The following is a 26,816-nucleotide window of genomic DNA, read 5'->3' as shown; positions in this document are numbered from 1 at the left end:
ACTCTTCGCTTTCTCTTATTTTAACCAGTAAATTGCCCTACTTGCAGATAATAGCCTGGGAATCTTCACAGAGACATGTCTCACTTTGCAGTACTTTCTAGAGCAGCCCTGTGTCCAGGCAGCATGAGTTGGCAACCTCTGCAAACATGAACAAAATGGTCTCCATACCAAAAATGGGCTTACTATTTTGGACTTCACTATATATTTCCTTCCTTCCTTCCTTCCTTCCTTCCTTCCTCCCTTCCTCCCCAGGGCAATAGCTCACCAGATCATAATTCATTGCATTTTACTAGGAATAAAAAGGAGAAGGAAAGATGAATAGTTCTTACACATACATATACTACTGAAGCTTGAATCCATAGCTGGATTAAATTGAAATATTTACCCATGCAAGTAAATGCCACAGAGATGTAAGCCCTTTTACTATGTGCTAGTCTGAAATCTTAAACCCAGGTAAATAAAACACTGACCTGGTTCTCTGTAAATATTGTTGCATCTGGTATCTTCCTCTGTATATTCCAGTGCTCCAAAGCACTGACTGAACACAATCAGATTCATAATAAATAATAGCTCCATATAATTTTTTCCTACTTGACATGCCACTATTAATATCTAGAGAACACTTGAAGATTGACTGAGGAGAAGCCATGGCAATGTAATAGCTATTTAATTTCTCTGTTTGAAAAACTTCTCAAACCATGCAGATGTGTGCACTTGACTCAAGTGTTTTTCTTTTTTATTCCTAATTACATCACCCACCTTTTTTCCCAGTCCTTCTCCGTCTTAAGGAGCCCTTAAGCCAGCACAGGTGCACTCAAGACTTCCTGACATCCTGTTAACCCTCTGCTTCTGGATTTAGTGCCAGTATTACACTCTAAGTCAGATGCGAGGAAGGTTTGACTTCCAAAATTGTGGGCTTTTCTCCAACTAGTGCCAGACTTCCTGAAAATGGGCTTGATTCCCTTGTATATCCAGTACCTGGTTTTGACTACTTGTCATGAGATTTATTTATTTATTTGTTTATTTTTCAAATTTCTGTTACTGCCTGTCTCTCCCATTTCCTAGAGAGACATTGCTTCGATCAGATAAACTGCATGAAACTCATCCATAGCTTAGTGCATCAGATAGATGAATGCACATGTTTATTTTGCCAAGTGTAGAGATGGGAGAAACCAAATCTGGCAATGTTACCCCATTGAATATATCCATGCAGTGGAAAAATACATTTGTGTGTTCCTATCACCTGCAAGTATGCCACTTGTCAGAAGATAGGTCCTCCTGAACAAACCTTGCTGTAAACTGTATCTGATTTCTTCAGATTTTTTATAATAAAGAATTTGAATACTGTGTGGACTTTTTCAAATAGGTAGATTTTATATAAACCAGCTAGCTACCAAGAGATGAATTATCATGCATGATTCTCAGTACATGATTCCCTTTTATGAATAATTGGTTCTTATGCAATGTTTAATTTTAAAAATGGTTTTATGTAGCATTTGAATATGTTGTAATGATCTGAATCAACTCTTAACCAGTGCATATGTATCCATCTGATAATCAATAGGTGTGTTCAGAGTGAAAACTATAATTTAAATTCTGGTTCACTGACTCAAAGATCATCACAAAGTTTCGTATGGGAGCAAAACAAATTGCATAGATGTCATGGGGACATAGTGCTAACTGATGTGCTCCCAAGCTATGTTTCTCAAAATATTATTGCCACAGCAATCTCAAAAACACATAGGAAGGAGCTTATGCTTCCTGACCTATGTTGAACAAATATGACTAGGAAGTGTCTGTTCAAATTTGCTTGAATGTGAGTAGACTCCTTCACATAGCACTGTGGAGAAGCAGGGTGCTCAGTCAAATGGGTCAAGGGAGCATGAGCATAGGCCCTCCTAGACCTCCACCCTCAATAATAGAAGCTCAGTGGGCGACTTTGGGTCAGTCATCATCTCTCAACCCAGCTTATCCATATTCCCAAGTTGTAGGAAGAACTGGAGGAGGAAATGCAGCTCACACAGGGATCTTCTTTCATTTCCTCCCCTGCAGTGACATCCCTGTGAGATACATGGCTGATCCACAGTCTCCCAATGTGTTTTCTTGGCTGAGAATAGACTTACATCTGGATTTACCTGGTGCTGAAGTAACAACTTAACTAGTTCACCAAATTAGCTCTTAACACTGTCAACTTCCAGAGGGAAGGAGATCTAAATCTAGTAAATAACAAGAGGCAGGGCTCCAATGAGTAGCCATTCCCCTTCCTCCTGTTCAGATATGATGCCAGAAGGGACACAAGTCCATGCCTCCACAAAACCAGCTCCTTCTTTCAAGCATTTGCATAGTCCAGTCCCATGCTTGCATTCTCGGAACTAGGTCCCTCTGAGTTCTCTTGGGCATGCCGATAAGCATTCAGCCTTGGTTACTTTTCAGATGGACATCAGATTGATTATAAATAGAGAAACCCTGATGTCAGCTGACAGAGTCTAAAGAGTTTGAAGTGGAATTTCAGCTGCATGCAATTATCTTGGATTGCTAGGAATATGGTGTTTGGCCCAGAGGTGAAAGCTTGGAGAAAGCAGGTGCAACTTCACTGACATTGTGCAGACATTAGTACTGGTTTTATTTATTTATTTTTGATAAATCCCAGGTTGTAATTTCAGCAGCAAAGCCCTTGATCACTGAGAGGGGGTTTCAGGGATTCATTGAAACATTTCCCCTGATACACAGGCAGGCAACAGATTTATGAGTTTTAATATCTGTTGCAGTGGAAAGGTTATTTTCCATGAGTTATGGACACACACACACACACTTGTGACATGGTTTGGACTGTACACAAATGCCTGTTAGATTTCTCCCTCACCTGGATAAATGTGTTTTAAATACTGATCCACTGCTGTAAATAAAGCTTATTAAATGTGATGATTCTAACCTGTCCTAAGTAATATAGAACAGCAAGATGGAATAAACATAAAGTGCAAAGCATTATGTTAAATAATTATATGCATTACAAAAATATTTGAATTACAATCTTTTAATATGAGAGCTTGAAAGGAAAGAGAGAGAAGAGTTTTAGGATTTGGGGCTGACCATGCCTGAGCTCCAAAGCTTAGCAAGGTAGGCCTGGTCTGAACACTAGAATGGACATCCAGGACTGTTGACTAGACTAGAAAGTCATGGCAGAGCCCCAAAGAAGGCAATGGCAAGCTTCCTTCTATACTGTTGCCAAGCAAACTGCATGGACATGTCCACAAGTTCACCTGGGATCCAGATCACCTCGAAGCTTTACCTTCCTTGAGACAGTTTTTAAGAACCTTCTGCAGATCCACCGACAGAAAACTTCATTTTTCCAAGCACCTTAGAAATCAGAAGCAGGTTCCCAATTGCCTGTTAACTGTAGATGTTTAATTTTAACTGTATTTGCATTCCTCCTCCTAATTCTGTACTGACATCTTTCTTACTTAAATGTAAAAATCCCCCCAAAGCCAAAAACAACCCCCCAGACTAGACCAAAATTCCTCTTAAAGCTGTTGAGCTTTGTTTAGTTTATGTCCAGTTGTTCTAAACAATACCATTGTTGCATGGCTTCTCAGTTGATGCAGCTGCATGCCTGGGTGCCTTTTAAGGGTATTTCTGGTGTTTTTGAAGGGCATTATGCTGTTGAATTTGCAAAAAGCTCATAACACCTTCTTGTTTTTGACTGTCATGTAACTCTTGAAAATTCCATGTCTAGGAAGTAAGTGCTCTCTCACCTGTTTGGCCAGTTGCAGAGTTTCACCTGGCATTTCAAATAAAGATACAAGCTGGAGTAATACAGTGTTACCCCAGCAGGAGATGTTAATACAGCAGGAATTTACAGTATGGGATGGGATTGCTGCTCTCAGATTGAATTTCAAACATGTTTTTTTAAAAAATAAAATATGAAGACATTTAAAGAAATAAAATGGAACATGCTGCTATTTGCAACAGCTATTTAGGAAACACTTGCATACTGATGGTTTTCTTGGAATTATTCCTTAGTTGCTGAAGGGCAAATTTAAGTAAAAATGTTGTATTTTGGTGAGTCATGATGAATATAACTTTAATAGATTAGAATAAAGTGGGAATGTTTTTGGAACACTGAAAGAAAAATGATAATTGGAAATCTTCCTTTTACTGCAAGCACACCATATTAATTAGACAGCGTGACAAGATTTATTTATTAATATAATCATAACATTAATATTAATAAATATCAATATGATTACATTAATATAAACATGTTAATACTTATTAATGGATTAATACTTATTAATTAATATCAATTAATAATTATTAACCCAATTAATGTTGTTGTTGTTTATTCGTTTAGTCGCTTCCGACTCTTCGTGACTTCATGGACCAGCCCACGCCAGAGCTTCCTGTCGGTCGTCAACACCCCCAGCTCCCCCAGGGACGAGTCCGTCACCTCTAGAATATCATCCATCCATCTTGCCCTTGGTCGGCCCCTCTTCCTTTTGCCTTCCACTCTCCCCAGCATCAGCATCTTCTCCAGGGTGTCCTGTCTTCTCATTATGTGGCCAATTAATAAATATATTGAAATCATTGAGTTGAGTCAATGGTTTTCTTGGGCACCAGGGAGTCTCTGGTGAGGTGGTGGTTTTACTCTTTAAGCCACCCAGAGCCCCTTGTGTGAGATGAGTGGCTATGTAAATTACATCAATCAATCAATCTTAACCCTAAACCTAACCCTAATTAAAAGAAAAAAGAACAAGAAAACAGGATGCATTATTATTATATAGAAGAGGAAAGGTTGTATGAAACAGCCCCTATATTTTGAATTCAGAACTAGTAAAGAAAAAAAGTATAGCTTTTTTTGATACCATAAATCTCAGAAGACTGAAAGTACCATTAAGGTTCAGTGCTCATTGCTGTATATTTTTGGGACTATGGAAAAAAAAGGATCCCATCAAACAAAACTAGTTTTTCCCTCCCAGGATAAGGGAACTAAAAAACAAGGTAAAGAAAAAAAACCTAATTTCATTTGACCGATGTTAGTAACACTATAGTAATAATAAAACGTAAAGAGATGGGCTGGTTAGAAAGTTAGGAGCCACGCTGTAATTCAGGTACTTCCTGAAAAAAGTCCTTGGGTGTTTCTCTCAGGATGACTGTTCAGAGCGCCAAATCTAATCATCTCAATAATACTTATGTCAGCCTTACACGACAAGTAGATATAAGGATTCTCCTATAGCAGGTACAGAAAAGGAAGACATTGAAAGTGAGAGCAAATAGTCCACCTAAGGTGACTGAAAAAGTGTTCAGAGCCATAGCAAGATAAAAGCCGTACCACCAAGGGCTTCTTTTAAGAACAAAAGAGCTACCTCAGGATGCATGAGGGTCTTGACCTGTTCTTTCTGCACCATCATCCTAACAGAAATGGCTTAAGCAAGCTTGCTATTGGCTTCCAGCAGGAAACTGCTATTTGCAGTAGTAGTTGTTTCTGTCTCCTGCCAACTAAAAACTGCAGAGAGGAAGTAAGGGCCAGGGACCGCGTCGCCAGGACCAATTTGCAAGAAGAAACAATTTATGTACTGTGGTCTAGAGCTGAAGATGTCCTTCTCCCTCTTGTTCTATGAAATGCGACATTTGGCCTCTAATCACAACTATTCACTTGGGGAAAATAATTATACTTTAATAATAAGTATAATCAGATGGACATAGAGATTCCATTTTAAGATTCTGAGGCTGGGAAGGAGAATTTTCAGGGAAAACAATGCCTATGATCAGCTTCTGGATTTTTTGAAATAAAGTTATGTAAGGCCACCATACTAGTGGCTTTAAATAGCACTCCAAAAGAGCTCTCATTATAAAATCCCTCTCTAGGAAAGCTTAATTGTTTATGATTTTTCTGTATCCTTTGGAATTACTGTCCTGAGATGACACAGCCTGTAGAAAATAACGCTGAGAAGTAGGCTCAAGATAAATAACTCAGTAGTTTGAGATTAACTGAGGAAATCATGTGTCAACCCCACTAGGTAGACCTAACCAGGAAATCAATTCCACAGGAAAGTTAAAACTACTTTTATCAAAAGTGCCTGTAATAACAGAATCTTACAAGTCTGATTCTGTGGTGCCTTCTCCTCTTCTTATACCCTTGTGAATTAGGGAGGTCTGCATGAGCTTCTTCCACGTATTGTCTCTTTGTCTGTTGTGGACTTAAGATAATGTTTCACCCCTAGTCACTTTGGCAACAGATCTTGCCTATCTCTGTCAAGATCATCTTGCCTACTCTCTACACCAGGTGGGAAAGGAGTGTCGTAATAATTTTCCTCATATGCTTTTAACACATCCTTTTGTTGTATCTTAATCAGGGGCAGAAAGGTATCCATTTGTTTTTCCTTTGCCTTTCTTTTTTGGAACCACGGTGAAGGCTACTGTGTATTTTTGGTGGAAACAGGCCTTCGTAATAAGCAGCATTTGGCAAGAGACATGGAGCACATAAAGATATGCATGTGCCCATTTACCAGAAAAACCATTTTATTAAGCACATTTGTACTTTTGTGGGTGGAGAAAGAATGCCACTGAAATTAAAGTCAGCTGAAATGAAAATCAGGAACAGTTACTCAAGCCATGGAAAGAGCATTTGCACAGAAGGATGTGAAATGTTTTGAAAACAAGAGTGTTGAGCAGCTTGATTTCTATTTGTATAGTGTGTGTGTGTGTGTGTTTGTGTGCAGGGCTGAATCCAGAAAACAATCACTAAGGGTGACTTCAAGAGAGCATTGCCACCTTTTTTCCCCAGCAGGGCTCATGTGCCATAGCAGCTACAGAGTAGGCAAGAAATGCAGAAAATGCTACCAATTGCAGAGTTTTGCAGCCCAGCTCTGGTTGTCCTAACTTGCGTTGACCTTGAAATGCTGAGAATGGGCAGAGAAGACCACTAGCAAACCAGTGTTCCATCTAGATGAACTGGAGGAGAAATTCAGGCAATGCCATGTTCTCTGAGCAGCTCCCAGAATAACAAAAAAATCCCCTTGTCCCCATGTTACACAAAACTTAAGAAAAGTCATGTGCTAGTGACTCCTTCCACCCATGGTTTTGATATCATGTAGGTGCTTGCAGGGAGTGAAGCAGGTAAGCTCTGTTTCAGAATACCACCTTTGTGCTGCAGAAACATGTTCCATCCTGACAAGACATTTCAGGCTGCTGAAACAACAGTCTCAGTCTCAATACCTACCTCAATTCCGGTCAGGAGGTGAGGCTAATCTGCCCCAACAGCTTCCTCATTTCAAGAAAATCAGCTTCAGTGTATGTGAGGGACCCATGTTTTCTTCAGCAGTTAGGCAACCACTTTGCTCCTCGCTGTAGAAGATGGAGTACTTCTTTTCTTTCAGCTACTTCAGTCAAATCTTCATAAAAGTGAAGTGTTGAAGTGCTCCATCAGAACTTCACATAGTCTTATCTTGTACATTGTTTGTGGCCATATGCAAAAAACAATCTGAGAGGTTGCCATCAGGAGGATTTACCTGGCTGGAAAGTTATCATTCCTTCCGAGTATTTTTTTTTATGAAGCACAGTGAACTGTAAAACTGAAAGAATAGCATGTTAGCATTTTATATTCTATTATATTTCCCCTTAAGTTTTAATATGAAGAGTTCCCATCTTAGCTTTTTAGTATTATAGTATTACCTTTGTAATGCTGGCTTTAAGAGGTTTCTTTCCTTTTCTTAGATTTCACAGGTTTCATTGTTATTATTGAAATGGTTGTATTTCTTATTTCCGTTATCTTATTTCAATGGCTGAAATAAAGATTTGCATGCGTTGGAATGTTTTGCAGTCAGGTGCTTTTAACAATAACTTCACAATAACACAATAAGAGAGCCAGTTTGGTCTAATGGTTAAGGCAACGGGCTAGAAACCAGGTGACTATGAGTTCTAGTCCCACCTTAGGCATGGAAGCCGGCTGGGGGATCTTGGGCCCACCACTCTCTCTCAGCCCAACCCACCTCACAGGGTTGCTGTTGGGGAAAAGAGGAGGAGGACGGAGTATTAGGCATGTTCCCTGCCTTGAGTTATTTATAAAAATAATAAAGGCGGGTTAGAAAATAAATAAAATAAATTTCTACCATGTCTGTACTGCAGTGATGGGAATGAGGGAGTGCCATGTGGGACTGATCCAAGCTATTTTACCCATTTCATATCCATCTAATTCTTCCCAGGCACACAGTAGCCCAGGCAAAGCATGCTGGGGTGAAATTGGCAATTTTCTGACTGTTTTTCCTTCATGTTGGTTCAAAGTCCCAAACTGCTACTGGAACTTTTTTTCCGGGGAATGCCTTGAAATGGACATCCTTGAATGATGTACACTCCAAATTGAATCTCTGTTTGGTGTGTGTGTGTTTAAAAATAATTGTCTTGAGTTTAGGAGACAAGGGGTGGGATGAGCAAAGTGGTCCTGCTCATGGGAAAAGTAGACCGCTTACAACTCAGCATTTCAACATGTTGTAAAAGAAAATGTTAGCAGCCTTGTAGTTTCAAATACACTGAACTGAACTGAAAATAAATCAGCTAATATCTTGAAGAGACACAACATTGTGGGATCACAGAAGTCTGGAGCTAGTTTTCAACTCTTTGCTCCACCTCTCCACTCCATTCACTTCACACCATGTAATGTATTTTGTAGATTTGGGTACAAAAGTTACATTTCTAAAAATATGGCACTCTAACAACTGATGACGGAGCACCAGAAGTGCTGAAAGCATTGCTAAGCAGTTGTACACAGGAATAATCTTATAACCCTTCTCCACAACTCTACACGTATTTCTGCTAAATTATTGCCATATTATTTTCTTGACATTTTTCCCTCTGAATTATGACAGACTCCTTTCAACTTCCCCACAAGTTATAGCCCAGAAATTAAAATAGGGCATATGTTTCAGCAGTCAGGCCCTGTACAAGTCAAACCTCTTCCATAAATTTCATTTCTGTAGCAAGGCCTGATTTCTCAGTGTCAGCCCACCATCTGAAATGTGAAGTTTATATTTTTGGTTTTTATTATAAGAGTATACACTTTTACTCCTGTAAGGAGTAAAGACTTTGTAATTTGCATTAAGCAGCAGAAGATGCGAGGTCTTGTACATGTTTTCCCCACCCTCCAGGGAGTTGTAATGTGTATCATGGGTTCCTGATCGCCTTTTATCTGTGGATGTTTCAATTGTATTTGCATTTTTGTTTTTTCTTATTGATGTATGACCCCAACCCCAGAGGCACATTTGTTTGAGTTGGTGATCATATATATTTAATAAATAAATGAACAAAGAAACAAATAGATAAATAGTATTTCTGGCTAACTCTTTCATTGTACTTTGATTTGAAAGAGCAAATCAATGGAGCAACAGCACTTGATTGAGTTAACAGACACCAAAGATTCCATCAATTTTAATAAGGAGTGAAACCAGACCTAAATTGTTGAATGCATAATAAATTATGGTTCCTAGTCAGTGTATGTCAATCAGCAATTTAGTGGAGTGCAATCAGATGATTTCACCCAGACTTGTGTTTTGAGAAAAGAAGAGTGTGTTTTCTCTACCTTTCATACTGTTTCAAATGAGTTTTTTCATGTTGTCTCTTTGCTTTCAGGTTGCAACCTCTTTCTGCTCTTTCCCCTGTTCCAAATTCTGAAGTCTTATTCCAGATAACAATACAGGGCCAAACTTTCCAGAGTGTCACCAACAGTGTGAAATAATCTCTAGGAAAATCTCCATATCTTGGTATTCTTTTTCATTCTGCCTCAAACCTGGTTTTTAAAACAGGATTTTGGAGAAAGCTGATGATTTCCTTTTCCATTTCCTTTGATTAGAACTGAGTTTTCCCATATATTCTACTGTTTATACTTTTTATTCTGATTTTATTCTCCCATGCACAGATGATATTACTTAGCCTGGTAACAAAGCATCTGCAGGAACACAACCAAGCTCAGAGAACACAAAGTTCCCAACAGTTCAACAATCAGCTACATATATTCTCAAACATTAATTTTATTTATTTGATTTTAAAAAACTATTTAAAAAAGAAAAGCATAGAATTGAGTCCTTTTAATTACAGTGGATTGATTTCAAGTGGAAATCTGGAAGCAGGGGGTAGGGGGGTAGTGTTGGCATCCCAGTTAGGCCTCTTTCTTGAAAGGGCACTGTTGGTATATCTGATCTTCCCTCATTCCTTTACCCTGTTAAAACAAACTTCCAAAGCAAAACGCTAAGGTTTGCTGGCTTCTATCATTTTCGTTTGAAGTTCTTTTGTAGAAAGAGAGAAAGAGATGGGGACAGAAGGTAAATTTTCTGGTCTTGAGCAAACCAGGCCACTCAATCCTATGCAGGCTTTCTCCAATCCAGATCCTACTGATAAGGCCCTTGACCATGGAAAACTGCATACAGGATTGTAAGCTTTCCAATGATTTCAGGACTGCTCATTTGTGGGAAGGGAGGGGAAGGGAAGGGAAGTTTTCTAGTCTCTCTGACAGCCACAACGTATATGGCCACAGAGACACAGAGCCCAGCAGCCAGAGGGCAGGAAACAGTCCCACAGCAATCCTGGGGGGCCCAGAGATCACCAACCTCTGGAGATTCCTCCATGTGCTGTGAGTTGTCCAGATGAGGGTCTTTGGCCATGAAGGCAAGGAAAACACTTTTATTCCAGTTAACCTTGGCCTGGCTTCAGTCTGCCTCAGCAGTAGAGTGCCTGTGAGTTGGAGGCTCTGTTATGAGAAGATGTCTTCACCAAAAGTTAGAAAGGTATCTTCATAATGTGGTAAGCAGGCTGCAAGGATGAGCCAATGGTGTCAGAGGGTAATTGAAGGAAGTTTTTCACTCCATTTGGGGCTTTAGAAGGTTTATAAACACACCATGGCATCCTGATAAAAGTCTTTAGAACAAAATTCACAAATCTTGCTATATTATCTGCAATTTCACAAAGCACTAAAAACAAGGAGGTGCTATGTTGTCATGGATAGCACACATAATGTTGCTAAATGTGTTGGAGAAAATGAAAGCAGGACATTAACCAAAGAAAAATCTAAAGTTCACAATGGTATTAATTATTACCATTAAATACCAGAATTAAATACCATTAAATTAATACCAGATAGATAAATAGATAGATAGATAGATAGATAAATAAATAAATAAATAAATGGAAGCCCATATAAAACAATTTGATCGAAGGTATTACTACAGGAGGTAGATTTTTTTTTCCTTCCCCTCTACTGAAGCATGAGATCGTAGGAAACCTAGCTGGCAAGACATACTGGATTATGTTCCCAGAGTTATCTGTAGCTCAGACTTCCAAACATAATAAATAGACCCAAAGGAACAGTAACAGAAATATTATATTTGGAAAAAGGTTTAGTCCTGATGAAACAGCTTTCATCCTGGAGCAATGCCAAGGTTAATCTGCTATAAGTGCTCCTATCTCCAGATCTTTCTTATTTTATTTTTTCAATAAAGAAAGCAGGCAGCCCTGGAGTTGTTGATAAAAGTCTTACAGGAATACAACTGTATCCGATATCATTCTTTCTGGATTGAGTAACAAGTTACTGAATTACTCCATCACTGTAACTGGGTTTTACAATAAAGCTGCAAGTCAGAGATTTGACTTCTGGGGCCATTTCCAACTCATTAAGCCTTATTGTGAAACTGATACAAATTTACACATGGCAATCATAAACTATATAAAAACTTCCATAGGATGGAATAAGACCAACTAAAGCCTAATGAGATTTTTTTTTTAATTGGAATGTCTGTCAGCATGCCTTGATGCCAAAGAGTGTTGGAAGTGGGAGGGTCAGGCCTTGATGTCGGGGCAGCTGACTGTTTTCAGTCCCCAGAAATCACACACTGGAATGAGCTGAATTACAATCTATTAGAATCTAACTGCATTTTTGTGAGAGACTGGGGTTTTTTAGTGGGAAAGGGATAAACAACAGTCAAAACCACTAGCAAATTATTGAAAGATTAATTAGTAGGCTCCAATTTACCTTCTAGATGCTCCAGATCTGAAGCACTCAAGAAATTTCTGCAAGGGCAGAAGAATAAGGAACTGTAGGTGCAGGAAGCTTAGTTGACAGCCCAGATCAACTATTAACTATTTCTGTATGCTGTTATATGGTCCAGCTTTAATGATAAGCTCAATAATTGAATTAATTCTATATAAGTATTTATACTTACCTTATGGAACTTTTGCTTTGTTATTTTTTAATGTTTAGTTAGTTTAATTACTATAAAATATTGAGGTTTTCCCACTGCATTATCACTATTTGGTGTAGACCTTTTCTTTTATATTTCACTATTTTAACAATAAAAAGGTTTTTAAAAATTGACTATGTATGTGTATATTGATGAGACTTTATGCCACCTCAATTACAGTGCACTTCACAATCCTGCAATATACAAAGTAGGCATTGTAAGAAGAAATTTTATATTTGTACTGATTTATTTTATTTATTAATTTGATTTATGCAATTCTGGATGGCTAACAACACATTAGAAATAATTCTGGTCTGTGACTGTAATAAAATATTGATTGAACACATTAGAAACAATACAAAAAGCAATATTAACAAAAGGGTAATATTAACACTGATATAAAATACCCCTTATAATGTTCACTTGGGGTGCTGCATCTCTTTCAACTTTGGGGTCCCTGACAAACTTTTAGAATGTTCAGGTTTTAAGGAATCTCTGTGATGACTCCAGAGGCAAACTGGTCCCTCGGAAAATGCCTGTTGCTGCATACAATTACGGATTCAGCTCAAACATTCCCCCCCCCCCCCATCATCATCACCACCCACATAAAAGGTATGCATTTTCATGCATGTTTAGAGTAATACACATATTTTTGTCTGCACTTTCCTTATGTACACTCTTTGGCAAACATTATTGTGTCTCAATTCATATTTATTTGTGGGCACTTTTATCTCAAGTGGGGAATATTTTCTTTTAATTCTAACCCAAGACACAAAACTCTCAGGAGTTCAGTTATTTGTGCAAACACAGATTCTAGTTTGGCGATGAATGCGGGAACTGCAAATGGGATGCATTTGTTTAACGTTTGGCTCCGAGCCTGAAGACACCAGGGTGCGAGCCAAAATGGGTCAGTGTCACAGCTGGGGAGCTAATGGTGCCTCTGGATACACTGCTTAGTCTGACTACAGTGTCCCTCTACTTAAAGATTGAATCCTGGATTTGACAACCTAACACTTAATGGAACAGCAATAGACAGATATGTATCTATAAACAGGAAATCCCCTTATTGCTTTAACAGTGGAGATTAATGTACCTATGTTTCTCTATGTCTGAAGGATTATTCTTTTGTTTGTTACTTTTTAAACACTGCTGAGGAAAATAACATAAGTAAATAAAGGACTCTCTCAAACTGAGCTTGATGTCTATGTAATTTTCATGGCAACAATATAAATATGGTTTTCCACTTGCATTCTAGAATGTTCTACAGGTTGAATGTTTTTTCAACTTCTCAGACCAGCCTACAGCTCTGTTTTTTCCTGGTAGCCTCCATCCAATTATCAATCAGCTCTTATTATGTGTCCCTTAGTCACCTGGAGCTGAGCTTGACTTGAGGGATTCTTTAGTTTACGTTTTAATTTGTTATGGACTCTCAGCATACTTGCATTATACACTAGCTAAGTCAAGTCAGGGAACTACTTCTTTCTTTTTCTGTCAGAAAAGACCTTGCTTGTGAGAATCCTGTAGAGTGAAGGCTTATGGAAATGCTAATGGTGATGTGGCAGCTCTTCGTAAAAAAAAAAAAAAAAGTGTGTTTTGGGTGAGAGTGACAGTGACCATTTGGGGAAGAACAGTTTTACAGGAGTGATTCTGTCTCCTTTCTGCCCAGATTTAGACATGTTTAGGCTTTCTTTTCATCTTTTGGGGGCTGTGATCTGAGGCTGTTTCCTAAATCTTTGACTGCATTGCTTCCCTTTTGAAGTCAGGGAACTTCTAATGGATTAGCAAAACCCATACTCCTTTTCCAGAAAAATTCTATACCTCAAATATTCTATACCTCAAATATTTAGTCTTACAGAGCCTGCAAAATGTTTCCTGGAAAATCCACCTCATCCCTAGCTGCTGTTGTTAGTTGCCTTCGAGTCGTTTACGACTCACGGCGACCCTGTGTATAACAGAACGAAATGCTGTTTGGTCTTGTGCCATATGCCTGACTGTTCCAATGTTTGCATCCATTGTTGCTGTAATTGTATCAATCCATCGCATTGGAGGTCTTCCTCTTTTCCGCTGGCCCTCAACTTTACCAAACATGATGTCCTTTTCAAGCGATCATAATCAAGAAATCAAATGACCTATTGGGCTGGGAAAATCTGCCGTCAAAGACCTATCTAAAGTTTTCTTCTTCCCTAGCTTTAGAACTGTTGAAATCTGGAATAATTTTAGCCCATTTTATCAATCATTCATCATATTTTCAAGTGTTTTTTTTTATAGATTCTCTTTTCTATCAGTCTAATCCTTCTTGAAATGTGTTTTTCACAATCCAGTGTACTTAATATTTGCTTTCTTCACTCTTCTCTGCCTGCATAATTGTGCCGCCAAATAGATAGTGTGTATTATTTTGTTATTAGTGATAACAGAATTCTGTATGCAATTTAAGAACTGTATCACCAGACAGTACAGAAGCCTTAACACCAGGAAGTCTGTCATTTTTTGCAGCTCAAGTCAACATTCATGGAATACCTATGATATTACGGATTCTGTACATGTTTTCAGCATATTTTTTTCATAAGGTAAATCCACAGTTTTTCTATGTACATCGATTTTATGACCAGAGTAATATCTATATATTTTTAACACTGGGTTACAGTCAGTTGTTAAGTTGTTTTTTTTTTTTTAATAATTCCTTGACACAGTCTATCAGAGTTCTGCACGTGTTGTACATGAATGATGTCTCTACCATCTCCACAAATGTTTGGCCTCAAATCAACGGTCTATAAAATATTACTAGTGCCGGAGGGGTAGTAGGAGGGAAGTAGAGAGGGAGACAGAGAGAGAGGAGAGTAAACAATATTTCAGTTTTTGTCTTTTATGAAGAATTTGAAGATTAGTTTTTTTGGGGGGGGGAGTCTTTGATCGAAGGCAGGTAATGCAAAAAGTAAACTGCTGGAAATTATGTAGGTCTGCAGTTCTAAACTTACTTAACTGTAAACTAGTCCCATTGAATCCAGAGCTTTTTGCAGAGAATATATGTATCTGTATGTACATATATATATGTTTGTACATATGTTTGTGTGTATATACATATATACTGTACATGCATACATATATACATGCAACACACACAAGTGTTTATTTTCAAATTAGAAAAGTATTTTTAGTGGGTGTATAGGACTTCTCTGTAAGTGTTGTTTATTGTCAGATTAGAAAAAGGTTTTATAGCACAGATGTGTGTAATTCATTTTGTGTGGATATCTATCACAGAAATGTCTGCTCTGTTGACAGCTATTGATCTGTGATGACTCACATATACTGTAAAAATATAACATCACTTTGTACAGCTGCAAGTATTTCCAGAAAAGAAAATAAGAAAACAATAGCACTCAGAAACTTGGAAAATCAAGGAACTACTTTAGTCTCTGATAACCTTCTCTACACCAGGGGCTTGCAACTTATAGCCCCGGGGTGCATGCAGCCCTGCAGACATTTTGCATATCCTGTGTCCCACGTGGAGGCACTGTCACTGTTTAGTCTGGGCCTGCTAACTTGCTGCTGGCATGTCTGGCAGAGACTGCCCCAGGAGTGCCTCTTGTTCGTCCCTGGCCAAGTTTCTTTGGGTTTGCTGAGAGATGCTGCCCTGCTGCTGTTTCCAGCCTCTGCCTTCCTTTCCTGCCACTCTTTCACGTACCAGGAAGCCTGGAGGTGACAGTGGCTTCCCCCTCTCTCTGGCTGAGGCGTGCACTGTGAAACCACCGGGCAGGGCCACAACTGGGTTGGGGGCAAGTGGGCATGTGCTCCGGGTGCCACACTGGGGGGGGGGGCAAAATGAGTGCTGGGGGGCACCAAAATGGGCATGGAATCCATATTTGCCCCAGGTGACACAGACCCTAGTTGTGGCCCTGCCACTGTGAAAGGGTTTAAGGGCTCTCTCCCACTTGGCCCTCTAAAGGTGAGCAAAGTTTCAGCAGCCTCACTGAGAGGACTTGAATTAATAACATCATTCTCATCTTGCCCTTTTCCCCATGAAGAGACAGGCTGTGATCATGCTGGGCTTCAAAGCTGGGCTTTCATTGATCTAGGCAGTATCTGGACTCATAATGATCACTGTACAGAGCTATTGGCATATTCCATCCCTTCTAGTCTTTTGATCACTGCCCTCCACAGCTATTTTGGGGATGTCTGCATCAGAAGAGAAGAAGATGCCTCTGTAAGGCCTGAAAACCATTGGACTTTTTTGGACTCCCACTTGTAGACCAGTGAAACACTCTTTTTTTTCCAGCCACATGGTGAAATTGACAAGAGTTCTGTCAGTTTCCTCACCCCAAGTAACAGAAGAAGAGTGAAACTGTGGCCTTTGCTTTTACTTTTCCACCACTCACCAATGGACATGCCAGGTGGATGAACAAGTTCAAAGGCAACAATTATTGGGAAGTCAATGGAGAAGGACTCATACAAAAAGTCTGTCAATGGAAATCACATGTCTTCAAAGACCCATTGTCATGAGTACAGATGGTGAGCAGGAGGATGCCCTTATCCAGGGGGGAAAACGCATGCGTAGTTTAGAGACTTTGAGCTGTCATTCAAAGAAACCCAGAACAAACCCACCTTGAGTTTTGAGGTTTATCTGTCTGGGTTTTCCCATGCTCCTTCAGTTTGGTAGGATTTTCTGTCTACTATAGCAGTTAAATAAAACACTAGAGACTTTCACCTCATCTCGGTGTGGTCTTTGCTTAAGCCAGGACATCCATCCATGGAAAGGAAAGAGATGGCCCTTGCTTTCCTGGCACAGGTGGGAGTGGTAAACAATCCACCAATCAGGAGCTGTGACAACCTCTTTCTGTACACAAAGCCTGGCTCACATTGTCATCAAGCTGGAGAATGGATGAAAATCTGGATAGCAATGTCTTAAACCGGGTTCATCTTCAGCCACTTTCAGCATGTGAGACAAGCTGGATAAGGTAAGTCAGTGGTGCAGAAATGGCCAAAATGCAGCAGGTGACAGGCAAGTGCAGATATCTGCTCCACCTCGCCATCCTCCGCCCCGCCCTGGTCTCCTCTGTTCTGGTTCTCCTGTACTTCTCACTACCAGCAGTTTCTCCTCTAAAGAACTAAGGAGTAATTATAGAGGTTTGTGAGATTTGTAAGATTTTCTGAAATGTAGCTTTAAAATTACAAATGGAAGCAATGACCTGGAAGGTTGAGGAGGCTGTTCATGTTTCATTCTCCTGTTACTGCAATATTAATCTTTATATAATGCATGTTAAAAATGAAGATAAAGTCATTTGGAAAATGGAACAAATATTTACAAGTCTTAAAATTCAAGCTGATTCATCCCTTTTGTAGAATGTTAATTCAGGAAAAGATATCTTCACTATCCTGAATATAATTAGAAAATCCACATTTTTTAAAAAAAAAGCTGGATAATCCTAATGTAAAATAATCTGTGTCCATATTTAGTGACTTTGAAATGAACTAATTAAGCAGACCAACTGGACAGTTGCCTTTTAATTTTCTAGGTACAGAGCAGCTAGAATTAGTATAATATGAACCAGCCTCTGAAAACAGGAAGGCTGATTCATTGCAGACAAGAAATTGTGTGGGGTATTTAAGATGGGAAACCATAAGCAGTTTTAATATCTTCCAAGTTCTTTAGTAGCAAATTAGCATGAATTAACTACAGATGTGTGGTTTTCCCAGTCTTCAAAAGTAAGGACTATTGTTTAATGCCAGCATCATGCCTGTTACACTTGAAAAATTCCATACATGGTTATAATTTCCATATAGAAAGCAATGTGTGGAACACACATGTGTGCCATTACATGCAGGAAACAGGTAGATTTCTGCTCCATCAATTACCCATGACTGGAACACCAATCAAACACCATTGATTGTTAAGGTACTGAAGATGTTTGCTTGGCACATTCAGCTAGTATCTTATTTTTCCTGCCAAATTATAGGCATGTTGAGTGGTAGGGAGATGTGGGAAAATCCTTAACAGTGCTTATTAACAATGTCAATTGTTTAATCATTGTTTTAAGTTTGGGAGGAGAGATAATTAGGAAAGGAAAGACAAGCAGCCTCTTTCACCCATTTGCTAAGTTTCTGATAAACATTCCCCAGAATGAAGACCAAGATGCTATGAATTATGAAAGTGTCTAGTTTGCCCTCTAATCTCTCTGGATTACACTGAGAGACCCATTGTAAAATCCAGTAATAAATTCACATTTCTCATGCATGGCATTTTGGTTACAGGATTTTTTTTTTCTTTTTCCTGCTATAGTCCTTTGTGGCCTTGCTCTAGAAGATTTGAGAGCCCTTCAGAGCAGCAAGAGAGATGGTGCTAGGAGCTGTAGGGGAAAGGAAAGGGTTGTGAAATTAATCACACGCACATGCACACCCTTCCAGAAGAGAGTCTTTCTCTTGGGTTCTTCTAGAAATCAAACAAGACTGAAAATGTCTTAAGCCTATCTCATAAAATTTTAAAAAAAACAACAGCAACCCAGTCAAAAAGATTTATTTAGTTATTTTTAGGAAATGTTCATTTTTGAACAACAGGAAACCCTCAGAGGGAAGAACAGCCTCCCTTGTTCTAATCTGGCTCACAGATGCTAGTAGGCAAAGCAGATGCGAAAAACAAATGTATGTAATGAAGCCCCAGCAGTGTTTTGATCATGCTAAAAAGCTAATCAACACTGGAAAGCCATTTCATCCAAGGCTGCTTATATTATCCAATGTTTGTTTGTGTTTTCTATTCATATAGGCCACTCAGGAGCTTTAAAAAAAAAATGAAAAAGATTGTGATATAGATCATTCTCTGAGCAGAGATTATTTTCATGAAAACTAAGGACATCACAGTATTAGTAAAGCTAATGATATATAAAAGTTTATTTAAACAAATATTAAATGCTAACTATTTGCAAATGTTGGGTTTAATTCATTGCAATGTGTTCATTGTTGGCAGCTAATTATCAATTATGGCATGATAAAGCTGGAAATGTTAAACAGCAGCTTAAGGCATTATATATTTCAATTGTATGCCTCACCTTAAATTTGAAAAACATTTCTCAAGCTACAAGAAAATAACTATTTAATACAGTATTTAGCAATGAGAGTTGTAACAGGATATTAAATCTGAACCAAGAATATTTGAACTAAGATTCTTTTCATTTCTAGGGAATGTTATTTTGGAATGAACAGATTTTTTTTTTAAAAAATGGCTTCATTTAAACTTTAGGACCAGTGTTCATATAGATAAAGAAATTTTACTATTTATTCCTGGGACTATTCCTTTGATCAGTATGTTTAAACATTACATGATATTTTATAGAATATATTTTCTAGTTACACTGACTCATCTGAGCATGTCAATCTTTGAAGCCTGATTTTATAAGAAGAAAAGTACTTTTTCTTGAGACGTGAATAAGAATACTATATGGAATATATGTGTTTCAGGCAAATGGTGTGTTATGAGTTTCTTTGTTGATGATACAATTTTTTTTAAAAAAGAACTACAGCTGCAGCCATCAAGTGAGATCTGGTGTTGGCTCTATGTTTGGGATCAAAAGACTATATGATCCTGGCATACATGCTTCAGTAGAAAAGAAGCCTTAAGGAAAGAAAGGGATAAAAGCACGTAGGAAACATTAAGAGAAAATGGCATGACTTCAGAGTACCAGTGGTTATGGAATGGGAAGATGCCAGATCACAGTGAAGTGTGTGGGTTGTTCTGCAGCATCACCAGCCCTTTTCCAGTTCACCTCCTCACTCCTTTCCCAAAGATACAACATGTCTAGCTGGGGATTAATCAAAGCAGGTAGTAGAGAAAGCTTGCAAAAATTCACAATTGTTTCTAAATTACTAGCTCTTTGCAATGAAGTCATCTAAGATCGTTTGCACTTTATTGTCCATGGGATATCTTATTATTGTCTCCAGGATATTCTAAGAATAGTAGCATTGTATTCCAAAATATGAATGGACAGGCAGTATAAAGAACTACATTACCTAAAGTCAGTACACACTGAAACTCAGTACACACTGAGTTTCCTTGATGCAGAGTAAAAGCTGTCTTTAAGAAGTAGATTTTGGTTTAAGTCTGAAAACAACACTATTTTTATCCCTCCAAGTTAATAATTGTATTTTATTTAAATTTTATTGTAAACTGCCCAGAGTCCCCCTCTTTGGGTGGAGATGGGTAGTAATAGAAATTTGAATAATAAATAAATAAATAATAAGCAAAAATTAGTTTTTAAACAATGGAGCCTTTCAAGATCCTTCCATGAATGGTTTAGAATACAATAGCAGGATAGCAGGATATAACCATAGGATCACAGGATAATTACTACATATGGAAATAGCCCAAAGCCAACATATTAAAGGTTTTTAAAATAAAAATTAAATACAGTTCTGATACATATATCCAAGAAATATTAATATTCACACTGTTTGCAGTCATTTAAAAGAATATATTTCATATCTCTTTGGTGTCCTAAATGTGCTCTTTGTAAACAAATGCTGCAATCTTTTGGCAAAATTTAAATCCCAGTAACAAAATGGATTCCTGCTGACCTTGATGTTTGGGTATCATAACAGATACGGTTAGAAGCAAATATATTACATGAAAAACTAACAGGACTGCTTTAAAATGATTTGGTCATGAAAGGTCATTGTAGTTAACTAACTGGGGCTTGTGACTGCTACTTCCATGTTCTTTAAAGTCCCAAATCAGTCAGACTCCATGCCCCAGGACATCACTATTCTGGGAAAATAAAGCTTCAAATGTCTGTCTGCTTCCAACATCCCTTGTTAGAAGCAAAAATGTGGTATGTACACAAAGCCTTAGTGAACTTCTTTCTTTTCCCCTGGAAAGTCTAAGATAATAGTCATATTAAAAAGAGAAGGATTATGGTTGGCTTTGAAAATAATACATTGAATTGATTTTGCATTTGACATTCACATCATTCATGAACTGTATTTGGTTATTCATTTCTTATTGGATCTTTGTGGTGGTATAAAAGATTTGGGTTTTTTTCTATATTAAAGCCCATCCGTTAAGCAGCATGACTGGAAAATGCTGCATATTATTTGATTTTCTTTCTATTTTTTCTGCTGTAGCTGACAAAAGAACATTTCTGTGAATATCAAAAAGGCTTCTGTTTTTAACTCCACATTTTTAAGAAATTAGTTAAGCACAATAAATTATTTTATTGCTGGGAGTATAAACTTAACTACTCATAATATGAAAGTTCATTTGATAGCCCATTAATTAAAAGAAACTATAAAGGGGCTATAGTTGTTGGTTCCTTGCCCCATGCTCCAGCCCCGTGCTCCATTGGCAACCATGCCTATTGTACATTCAGTTTATGTTGGGATTTTAGTTGTGTATTGATGTTATCAAAATTCATTTTGTAGCAAGTTTCTCATTCATAATTTAAATATTAAAGATGTAAGCTTAATACTCCTTTTTTAACCATTTTTACAAGGGTTAAAAAAACCAACCTTATTCACGCTGGTGACATCACTATGTAATTCTCACAACCATCAAAGGAAACAAATGCTGAAGAAATTAGGCCTATCATTGAAGAGTCGGACACAACTTAACTACCGAACAACAAATTATCAAAGGAGGCTCCTCACATCTGAAAATGATCTGTAGGACTTTACTGAGTAGATAAAATACCAAAGAAATAATATATCTCCCCCTACTTTATGATCACAGAATAAGACTGAAGATGAATATTTATGTATATGATTATTCTACAGTCTGCATTATAATCATTGGCCTTATAATGTCTAATTGAGCTCCTCAGGAGATCAATAATGGACATAGCTCTGTGATTAAATGAGAATGTCTGGGAGTGATTGCACTGATGGCCTTGGCCATTCACTTATTTGAAGCAGAGGATAGGACCTTGGTAGAACCAATAGTTACACCTGAAGGAAAGTTGCCAAGGGGCTTAAGAAACCTTTCTCATCAGCTTCTAGCGCTGAACCATCCAATTCAATGGATAAAGATAACATGCAGGTCAAATCTGTTCAGATACTGATATGTCTTATGTCAACACAACTACTGCAGGTACGTTCTTCTACCCATAAATTATTTTCCCCTAATCCCATACAGAAAATGAGAACCAAAATATATTCTGCCATTTATGTCAGGCTAAATATCAGCATGGTGTTGGAGGAAAATTCTGAGGAAAATTCTGAGAGTGCCTTGGACTGCAAGAAGATCCAACCAGTCCATCCTCCAGGAAATAAAGCCAGACTGCTCACTTGAGGGAATGATATTAAAGGCCAAACTGAAATACTTTGGCCACATCATGAGAAGACAGGACACCCTGGAGAAGATGCTGATGCTAGGGAGAGTGGAAGGCAAAAGGAAGAGGGGCCGACCAAGGGCAAGATGGATGGATGATATTCTAGAGGTGACGGACTCGTCCCTGGGGGAGCTGGGGGTGTTGACGACAGACAGGAAGCTCTGGCGTGGGCTGGTCCATGAAGTCACGAAGAGTCGGAAGCGACTAAACGAATAAACAACAACAAATATTAGCAGAGATTGACCCAAAGTTGATGTAGCAGCCATGAAAGCTTGAGCTGTTCTTATCAATAGACGTGGCATAGATATATATTAAAGTCCTCTAAATTCATTAGCATGGGGATAGATGAGCATTCAATATATGTTCAAGTTACTTCTATCAACTCATGCAAACAGACTATTAGGAATAGTTTGTGAGTACACCAAACCGATCAATATCCTGTCTTCGATTCTCAAAACCAAGAACAGACATTTGAAGCTCCTTGACTGCTGAACAGCATATTTTATCAAGGAGAGGAATTCCTATAGACCCAGGATCCCCTCCACTCTAGTTTTATAGAGAAATTATATGGGAACCTTAGCCAACTTAATCACTGTATATATGCATGGTGGTTTCTGAGTGGATACCCTGAAACAGAATTTAACTGGAGTGCTATGAAAGGAGACTAAAAAGGCTTGTAAAATATGGAAAAGTAAGCATGAGACTAATAGATGGAATATTAAATAGTTTAGCTGGTATATTTACATATTTATAGCAGCCATGGCAAAGCTGGATCATATTTTTTCTAATTTAAGGAGATGAGAAGGAATTAGCAAATTACTTGAAGTCTGACTGCACTGAAACTTCATTTCATTTTATTTTCATTTCTTTCTAACTGCTGTGGAAAAATTCAGAGTACAGCTGCAGGACTAACTAACTCTAATATAAGGTAGAAATTGGAATCAAAGTATGAGTCTATTAGAGGAAAAACGTCTAATGCATCCAAGAGCTCCCTGCTCATTTGTTCATGGATTTGCAATTTAGATAATTGTTCATGTGGAACTTACCATCCAATATCATTCTCATTTCAATAAAATTACTGTGATGTAATAAAACTTTCAAGTGTTGAGATAAAGAATCCAAAATTTCACATTGCTGCGGGTCTGACATTTTGGACAATTGGCAATATTTGATTGCTGCCATCATGCAGTTCACATTGTTATGGCCAAGTAAAGTAAAGTATCAGTAAAGCAATATGATGTTGTGATTTTCTGGATCTATGATTAAGGAAACAGAAGGATAAAGCTGTGGTACTTTAGTGAATGTGTCATGGTGCAAACTTACAGATGTACTATCATAGGAAGGAAATAGAATGGAAAGGTACTTATGTTTCTCTCTCAATCACTTGTATAAATGGATTGAGGAGCAATTTTGAAATCCCACAGCATACTGTGTTCATGCAGGCAAATGAAGAGATCAACAGCTCTGTGAAGAACGCAACTTCTTCCATGCAGAAAACTCCAGGTTCAACCTCTGGCATTTTCAATGATGGAAATGACTTTTCTAACGAGAGCCGCAGTAAACTGCTAGATGTACGGAGAGATGGAAAACCACCTAATATTCTAAGTATCATTATCTTGCATTATCTCAATGATGCAACCTGTTTCCTAATCAAGAATTTCTGGATTTCTCTTGCTGTGTATAAAGTTAAAAAAAAATACACACACAAAAACCCAATACTGGTCTTATGACCATCATCTATATTAACTATATTTACATCAGCCTATCTACTGTATCTAATTATGTCTGTATCTTTGTAATAGTTTTTCCTGATTTTTCTATAAACAATAAGGATATTTTGATTTAGATTCATTTTTTTGTTTCCTAAAAAGAGCACACAGGATTCTTGGAGTAATTTTGTGAAACATTATTATTGATAGCTTAGGAGAAGCAGTATTCTACACAATTATGCAACTCCCACAGTAAGATCTTTAGCTGCTCTAGGCTCAGCAAATCTCTTATATTGCTTAACTCCTTTAATACGTTTTTATCAGTAGGAGTTTTAACATTTCCTTTCAAGTCTAGTGGGAGTATTTATGATCTATTAAAAGAAATGCAAAGAAAATATAAGAAAATTGTAACACCATAGTTAATCAGACATAGCTGGGCATAATAATATAACAGGCAATCTGAAAAATCTAGTCTACTGGTCTGCATCAACCAAATGTTTGTTAATTTCCCCCATGTGGTATCCTTTCAGCATGTTGAAACTATGAAAATAACTCTGCCATCTGGAAACTCTGGGTATTAAAATTTCAACATACCTGGAGGGTCCCACTTGGGGAAGGCTGATTTGTTGTGGTCCCTGAAAAAAGAAACAAAAATGTGAGCTGGAGATGTCTCTTTTGAGCTGTGGGCCCTTTCATATCACCTCCATAGCTTGTATGTTGTTTTTGACACTGGATTTAAAAGTTAAGAGCTTCCCCCATTCTTAATATTTACTTCGAAAGAAACTAGGTAGAATCTTTATACTAGGGTCCCTGATTATTGTTCTGTATTCAAAAATTGATGAATAGTACACTGTATCCTCGTCACAGCCCATCTTCAATTAAAAAATGTGAAATTCAGTAACTTCACATTCATAATGAGTGAATTTCTCTTCCATCCCTAACATATTGATATAGGAAAGGTGGCTGCCAAAAGATCATTTGTGACTCCAAGGAAGAAAGAATCAATCCATTGGCTGACCAGCGGTTATACAAATATAACCAGACTAATTTACATCTGATTGCTGTGATGTATCAGTGTTCTCTTATGGTGTTTTTCTAAATGAGCTGGTATCAGGTATTGTTCTGTATTTAACTTGATGTATGCTGACTGATGAATTCACATGAGTCAATAACTACCAAGTGCTTGACTGGAATGTGTTTACTTGAAGTAAATTCTGAAAAGCCTTCCTTATTTAAACAACGGAAAACTTTTAGCAAACTTTTATCTCTATAAGCTGATTAAGGATGTTTCCCTTGTGGTGACAATGATCTGGTGGATCAAAGAGTAATCTTATTTCTAAGCCAGTTAATTTTTAGCTCCCCAGATGAATGCAAGCAGTGTCATCATCCAGTCCCCCTATCATAAAGCATAAAAATCAGGCCTGGAAAATAAGGCAGCAGATTTCACCAAAGACAGTATTGGCCATCTCTATTTTGAATCTTGCTCAGCTGGAGCTATCCTGGTGTGGCCAGATGTCTGAACAGGTGCACTGAATGGAGGAAGAGATTTCTAGCAAAGGGTCCTCATGGTAAGCCAGCAAAGTAGTGTGTAAGATCTTTTCTTTGACTTCTTTTAAGACACTGTGTCCTTTTCTTTCTGGGAATACATAAATGTTGTCATGCCTTCCTAGATTTGGATGGGAACTTCAAGGCTAATTGCTTGGTTTTGTTCTGCAAGCTCTGCAAAAGAGAGGAAAGATTTATATTTGGACTTGGAGTGGTATATTAGAAAAATGATCATATCATGAACTAAGGATATTTTCTTTTTCACATCAAATAGTTAGGGTGCTTGTACTTTCCCAATACAGCACATAAGTACTGTAAATGGACATGCGCTATCCTCAGTAGACAAAAGATACTGGTATTTTGTACTTGGGGAAAATATATAATACCTACAAATGTATAGGATCTAGATGCAAAATATGGTGTTCAATTTGGTCCTACTAGTCCAAAAAGATACAGCAAGATTTTAAAAAAAAAAAAACCCATGTGAATCAGGCTAGTCATGTGAATCTTTTGGGTTGGATGTTACCCTAAACTGTTTTGGCCCTGGCCATTTCTTTTTCTTATTTACCTGCACCCCCAGTTTCAAGGAAATGCATACTCTATGGAGAAACAGATACCTGCCAAATGTGTATGTAAAGAATATCTTTAGAAAAATGTGTTGTTTAATAAAAGTGATTACTCAGTCTATAAATTAAGCCTTAAGCAGATCTCTTGTGGTGATTAATGCAGGTAAGGAATCCAAACAATTAATGGATGCACCTGTGGCTGCCTAAGTTGGTATTTAACATTGTGATGACTTGCTGTTATATCTGAGGCACTATCTTGATAAGGTTTCTAGACTGTTAACTGCATTTTTGCTCTCTTTAATACCATTTTATAATAGTTATTCTTGTCTACCATGAATATTTGAATTTATTACTGTATGGCTATGTTATAATTATTGTTAATTGCCAGGAGTTCTTGGAGGTTATGGCACAATACAAATATAATGAACAAATAAACTTGATTTATGCAGTGTCTATAGAAAGAATTGA

The sequence above is a fragment of the Candoia aspera genome, chromosome 2 (genome assembly GCF_035149785.1).
Source record: "Candoia aspera isolate rCanAsp1 chromosome 2, rCanAsp1.hap2, whole genome shotgun sequence".
Taxonomy (NCBI): domain Eukaryota; kingdom Metazoa; phylum Chordata; class Lepidosauria; order Squamata; family Boidae; genus Candoia; species Candoia aspera.
Note: the sequence above shows the minus strand (reverse complement) of the source record.